Here is a 7,392-nt window from a genome sequence, read left to right as displayed (position 1 = left end):
CTTTCCAAGTTTCTCAGTCTCCTCCGGCTCGGAGGAGCCTGAGAAACTCGGTAAGAAAAACCGCAGCGTTTTCCAAAACAACCGCGTTGTTTCTGCCTGAATCTGTTTTCCCATTTGGGGAGCCCGAGAGCCCCAAATGGGAAAGCAGATTCAGACAGAAACAACGCGGCATTGCGGAAAACAACCGTGTTGTTTCTGCCTGAATCTGCTTTCCCAATTGGGGCTCTCGCGCTCCCCACGGGGAGCCCGAGAGCCCCAAATGGGAAAGCAGATTCAGGCAGAAACAACACAGCATTACGGAAAACAACCGCGTTGTTTCTGCCTGAATCTGCTTTCCCATTTGGGGCTCTCGGGCTCCCCACGGGGAGCCCGAGAGCTCCAAATGGGAAAGCAGATTTAGGCAGAAACAACGCACATTTAGCATTTCCCATTTGGGGCTCTCAGGCCCCCCGTGGGGAGCCCGACAGCCCCAAATGGGAAATCAGCTGTAGGCAGAAACACCGCGGCATGTGAACACAACCGTGTTGTGTTTCTGCCTGCCTTGGCTTTCACTTTGGGTCTCCGGTGCTCACCGGAGACCCAAAGTGATAGCCACGGCAGGCAGAAACTGTTATGAAGTGACTTCCAGACTTTCTTGTGTTACTTCTTAGGTTTATTACAGGAACTTAAGGACACAGTTACAGGAAGGATAAATACATGAGAGTATGGACTATATATCAGCACTGGCCCCATCACCCAGGCAGGGGAGCTCTAACTGCCTCAGTATGGAACCCTCAGATAAACATTCCACCATCCACACAGTGACATTCCATGTGACATCACAGGCTCACAGCAAGACAGCATTACACAGACAGCCACTACATAACACATCTCCTTTCCTTACCAGACACACACACAGAAGGTCACTACCCAACACATCTCCTTTCCTTACCAGACACCCACACAGAAGGTCACTACACAACACATCTCCTTTCCTTACCAGACACACACACAGAAGGTCATTACACAACACATCTCCTTCCCTTACCAAACACACCCACACACAGAGGCAAAACAATAAAGAGTTCCAAATAGACTCAGCCTATCAGGTGTAACCAGATTAGTCAATAAGACCAAATACCACAGATCACCATGAGACACTGGCCAGACATCCCAAGTCCATCTGCGTACCAGGCATTTGACCACTGATGACCTAAAACAGCATTACAAGAGTACTATGCCAAACAGACTGTCTGGAGAAAACGCAGTCTTTGGCACAGCAAAATATAGGAAGAATATCGCAAAAAAAACGAAGGCGCTACCTCCTTTAAATATCTGTGGAAACAAACCAACGCGACACTAATCTACTAAGTTTCTAGCCCTACTCCATCCTGGCAGAGGCGCTACCTCTCGCACAACAGAATGTTCCACACGCTGGAGGCGCTACCTCCCTCGCGTACACTAGGGTCCATGCTCACCAGAGGCGCTACCTCTCTTCAATACAATTCTTCGCATACGCACCAGAGGCGCTACCTCCTTCCAACACCCTGGTGACACGCACATCAGAGGCGCTACCTCACTTCAGCACTTATTTTGCCACATTAAACGGAGGCGCTACCTCCCTCTAATACCAATTGAGCCACACTCACCAGAGGCGCTACCTCTCTCACTCGTGACCCACATACCAGAGGCGCTACCTCTAAGTACTACTACAATGTCACTCAAACCAGAGGCGCTACCTCATCTTCATACCAATCGTGACACAGACACATCAGAGGCGCTACCTCTCATTATAACCACATCGGAGGCGCTACCTCCCTCAAATACCAATTGAGCCACACTCACCAGAGGTGCTACCTCTCTCACTCGTGACCCACATACCAGAGGCGCTACCTCTAAGTACTTACAAAATGCCATCCACATCAGAAGCGCTACTTCTTCAGTTACTGCCAGATCCATACCATCTACATGCCCACTATTGTGCAACTATTTTACTTCCAACTTAAACTGAATCAGGCAAAGACATTTTACAATTTACCATGTTATCACTGCAGTGTTATTAAGATAATCAACATTTTTGACCTAGAAGTCCATGGTCATCTCTTGACCTTAAGATAAATACTCTGCTCCTAAAAGTCCATGTTGCTTGTTAGCAACCTACACCTGAAAATCCTCAACAGGTTATTTTAGCTCAATCTTCCACACTTAATAAAAAGGATACATATCATGCAGCTTCGTGATGTACTGCACACTATTTCTATTCACCATCTCTCATTCTGCACCTTCCCAGCCAGGCAGAGACATACTCTCCACTCACTCATCACACATACTGAAATATCATTTCTCACCACCGTAAAACATCAACATATTTGAACCGGAGTAATATCATAGCCACAGTAAATCCTAGCACAATACATCTTATTATTATTATTATTATTATTATTATTATTATTATTATTATTATTTTTTTTTTTTAACAAATACCGTATGACATTTGTTGCCATTGAACATGTTAAACAAAGTCATATCCAAAGTCCATAAATTACACGTAGCTTTCTGTTTTACTTTTACCATAGTCATAAAAATACATCACTGAGATCACCCATTCCTTGTTAAAGCTTCAATGGCAAACATTCTGTGTAGATGCTTTAATGGCATTCCCTTTAAAAAACGTTGCAGCTACTCCTATTGCTGCCATACCGGAATAAAAAAACAGTACCTGTTTACTGAAAACAACCCTTTTTTTTTCCGCCCACAATCCACACATCAGCATATGATGCTTTCTCTTTCATTACCGCCGTGTAAGCGATAACACTTCCATTCCATTGTTGCACGCAATGAATTCCTCATTGCAACCGCAGACCATTGCATCACTGCATCTAATATGTGAGGATAAACTCTTCTGGGAACGTCATCACGTTGGGGCACGCCGATAGAGCCACTCCTCTAATGTATTCGCTTGTAATACGGCAAGGGAGAAGAAAAAAACGTTGCTCTGCATTCCAATGCAGGTAAGAACATTCTGCATTTAACATTCGTATCTTCATCAAACCCGTGCAGAATTCCATTACGTCATCATTAGCTTCTCCGCTCCTGATCCACACAGAACTCCTCAAAGGGGCATTTTCCCAACGGTCACACGATGCTCCAGTGAACTGCACTTCAGACCCTCAGCAGTTCAACACTCGCAAAACGAGCGCGCACATTTCCAAAACGCTATAACTAGGCAAAGATCATTAGGCTAAACAGTACAAGGCGATTTCACCATTTAAAAGTCTCATTAATGCAGAATAATTTAATTTCCTTTTTTTTTTAAAGTACCCATTTTACAGTGCTCTGCCGGACTTCATTTCACTGTAAGCTGGTAGCAGGAAAAAAAAACTTGCTGCATCTTCTTGGCTGCCATTCATCCTAGCAGTAATGCGCACCATTTTTTACAGTACTTTAAACAGCTTCTTCCTGTACTGCACTGCACTTGCTGCCCCCTTAATTCTGCTTATGACTTTCCTCTACTCTTCACATTTGCTCTTTTCAGTCATTCTTTCACAACATTACAGTACCTTATATTCCTTGTGAAAGGAAGGGGAAAGCAGGCATTTTCAGCTCACCACTTCTTTGGCTGCCTGCAAGGGCGAATGTGTCTTCCCATCCCCAGCAGGACTTATGCCACGTCGAGTTCAGGGCATCATTTCCACAGCTGCCCTCACCAGCTTCACTTCTGTGGGCACTTTTCATAATTTCTGCTTCACCACAGGGCGCCATTACATCACTGGACTGCCAGCTGCCATCACTGGTCCTCTTCTAAAAGTATCACCTCTCAATTTGTTGATGCCTGAAGAAGTGGGTCTTCCTTGCTCCTCCCCACCTTGGCCCTGGGTGATGGGTCTCTTACTTGTATGTGGGGGCAGTGCTGACCACCACTCTGTCCTCCTCTCTCCTGCACCCCCAGCAGCAGGCTCCTTCAGACTTCAACTTCTTCTTATGTACGCAGGTTCTTCTTGAAAGATCCCATCCTCGTCGCCATTGTTATGAAGTGACTTCCAGACTTTCTTGTGTTACTTCTTAGGTTTATTACAGGAACTTAAGGACACAGTTACAGGAAGGATAAATACATGAGAGTATGGACTATATATCAGCACTGGCCCCATCACCCAGGCAGGGGAGCTCTAACTGCCTCAGTATGGAACCCTCAGATAAACATTCCACCATCCACACAGTGACATTCCATGTGACATCACAGGCTCACAGCAAGACAGCATTACACAGACAGCCACTACATAACACATCTCCTTTCCTTACCAGACACACACAGAAGGTCACTACCCAACACAAACACAACACGGTTGTGTTGGAAAACGCTGCGGTTTTTCTTTCCAAGTTTCTCAGGCTCCTCCGAGCCGGAGCAGCCTGAGAAACTTGGAAAGAAAAACCGCAGCGTTTTCCAACACAATAACGTTGTATTTATGTTTGCGGTCGCTTCAAAAGCGACCGCAGACATAAATACAATGTTTTTAAAGCTGCGGTTTTATTTCTAAGTTTTCCGGGCTCCTCCAGGCCAGAAAACTTAGAAGAAAAAACGCAGCTAGTGCTTATTTTTTTTTAAAATAAATAGCACTTACCGAGATTCAGCTGCAGCTTTCCTGCTCTGGTCTCCGGTCCCCGTCCTCCGCGTACAGCACTAATGAAGGGAAAGCCACCCAGCGGTAGCTTTTGTTTACTACAGCTGGCTGGCTTTTCCTTCATTAGTGCCGCAAAAGCAAAAGCCAGCACAGGAGGGCATCCATTTCACAAAATGGATGCGCCCATGTGCTTGCTTTTGCGAATTTTGAGCTTGAATAGCTCAAAATTTTACATAGGAAGTTTTAAAAAAGAGAATGCTAGTATTTTTTTTTTATGTTGCCTATCTATTGTTTAAATACATTTTTTTTACTAGACCATGCCTTTAAATGAGGTATATATTCACCTCTGACCTGTCCTGTAGTAGGAGCTGGTGCCAGGGTGCGTGGCATCTTGCCTTCCAACACAGCATCATGTTATTTGGGCTATCTTAGCAACCTTCATGGGTTTTTGGTGGATGGATGCCACGCAGGCTGCAGACTCATTTTAAGCCATAACCTATGCGTTCGCTTATATATACGTATTGGGCATTTGCCCGGCACTTCTATTAAATGTCCAGGTACTTGCACCATTTTGCAGCTGCCACCATCAGTGGGTACCTAATACCACTATGGCGGTGCTTGGCAAGTGCCTTTTCCATGCCTACATTAAAGCCCAAACGGTTGGAGTTGCCAACGCTTGTTTTAAAGTAGGGATGCAACTGCATTTTTGGTACCCACCACCAGCTGAATAATGAGTTGTAGACAAGTTTTAATAGAGGCCACCATACGGCATCTGGGTGACCCAGAAAAAAATAAAGCAGAGCCTCTAGATTCAAAACAGCACTTGTTCCACTATCCATGTAAATCCAGTGAATACCTTAGTGCCGAGGTATGATTGCAGCCTATACACTGCTGTAATGGGGCGCACTCGTGTTCCATCATTGAGGGTTCAAGTGGAATAGAATAGGATGGGTTGGCCAAATTCCATAAAGCATCTGCACTTAAAGCACAGGTGAGAGTATTATAAAATATCTCTCTAAATGTCCATGCTGGGAGGATTTTATACACTGAACTGCTTTTCTTTGTCTTAATTTTCTTCTGTTTTCTTTTCTTCTTTTCTCTTGTTTTATACAGTGATGATATATGTAATTTAATACGTACTGCTATTTTAATGTTGTGAAAAGTCGAGTTCTTTGAATAAAACACAATAAATAAATTTAAAAAATGCAAAGTCCCAAGGTGTCCCCTGTCCCCCCCAGATTTTATGGGTCTCCTACGCTCCTGACAACAGCTGAAAGTTCAATACTGTCTAGTACCGGCTGACACCACCGGACAGAAAGATCAATACAGGATATCGCCCCTGAGACTTGTAAAGCCTAGGTGCTCACAAGAAATGAAGATTAAGGAACAAGTGATGCACAATAAGAACATGAAGGTGAAGTCTATAAACCCGGAGGCCAACAAAATTAATAAACCAATCACACTGTTGGTATTAGAAAGGTTGGTATCAACAAATGATGGTCTAATTTTAAACAGGGAGAACGTAATCAGGCTTCTCCATCATGTTCCTTTTTGGAGGCCCTTTACCACGAATGATTTACTAACTAACGAATTCCTGGAGGGCAAAAGGACTGATAGAGTGATTCTGCATTTGGCTACTCTGTGGATAACTAAACTTTTCTTGGACGAGGCTGCCCAATTGAGACCAATGGGATTTGATCTTACTGAGTATTGAGCGGAAATGTCTGAGCTCCAGGCCCAAGTTAGGGCAAAGTATGAACAGTCTGGGGCCTTTATGCCGAAAGACAATAACACCAAAAGATCATCGGGGCAAATAGGAAATGATAGGAGAGTCACATCGTGGCAGCCCAAACCAGGAGGGTCATTAAAAGAAACAGGAAAAACAGCAATAGGGAAGGACGAGGATGAAGACAACTGGAGATGGCTAGTAAATCTTCTGGCAAAAAAAATGGGAAAGCCATAATGCCAAAAATCCACCGATAATGGCAAAAGGTTGGTTGCAAACTGGAATACTCAGGGTTTTGTCCATCTGTTTTCAAAAGAAGATCTTTTTTCAAGAAAATATGATTTAATTTACTTCCAGGAAACATGGTTGAGAGAATCACCATTATTCGATGGTGTTTGAGCCCTACCCATCTTTGACATGCAAAAGAATAAAACAAACACACCCCTGATGGGGAATAAGGCAAAGAGAGCAGGCTGCGAGAGTTCAAGAAAAGGTTTTATCTGATGAATATTATTCAAGCGATATCTGAGAGCGCTCTGCACAAGTTATCATTACATTACGTTTTATAGGGTGAGTGACGCAACTAACATAGGATACTACGTTGGTCCCGGATTGGTCAGTTCACTCGATGTCTCAGGTGGGGTGGCATCTCTTCATCCGAGTTGGTTGCTTGGTTGGCGGGAGGATTTACGTCAGTCATCTGTGCTCCGCATGGGTGAAGGTCAGGTCGCTGGGAGGCAGGGTGGTCACTATCTAAGCTAACATAATATATTCTCAAAAAATGCATGCACTAAATAAAAGTTGTTCGAACACCTTCAGTAGTTTATCATGTCTCTATAAAAGTCACACATATATCTATATTATCAATAACATAGGATTATACAAGTCTTAGGTTAAGGGTCTTGACCGCTTTAATACACTGGTTGAAGTTAAGGTCCGCGCACATAAGAATCTCTGGTATGTGGCATTTGTTAGTGGTAGGCAACAATATATTGCAGCAGGGGTCTAATGTTAGCTGGGGATCTGCTGGGTGGTCATTATGGCATGGTCAGTGGTCTGGCACATGAA

Source organism: Ambystoma mexicanum, chromosome 12 (assembly GCF_040938575.1).
Source record: "Ambystoma mexicanum isolate Mex_15411 chromosome 12, UKY_AmexF1_1, whole genome shotgun sequence".
Taxonomy (NCBI): Eukaryota; Metazoa; Chordata; class Amphibia; order Caudata; family Ambystomatidae; genus Ambystoma; species Ambystoma mexicanum.
The sequence above is the reverse complement of the archived record's forward strand: the minus strand, read 5'-3'. Positions refer to the sequence as shown.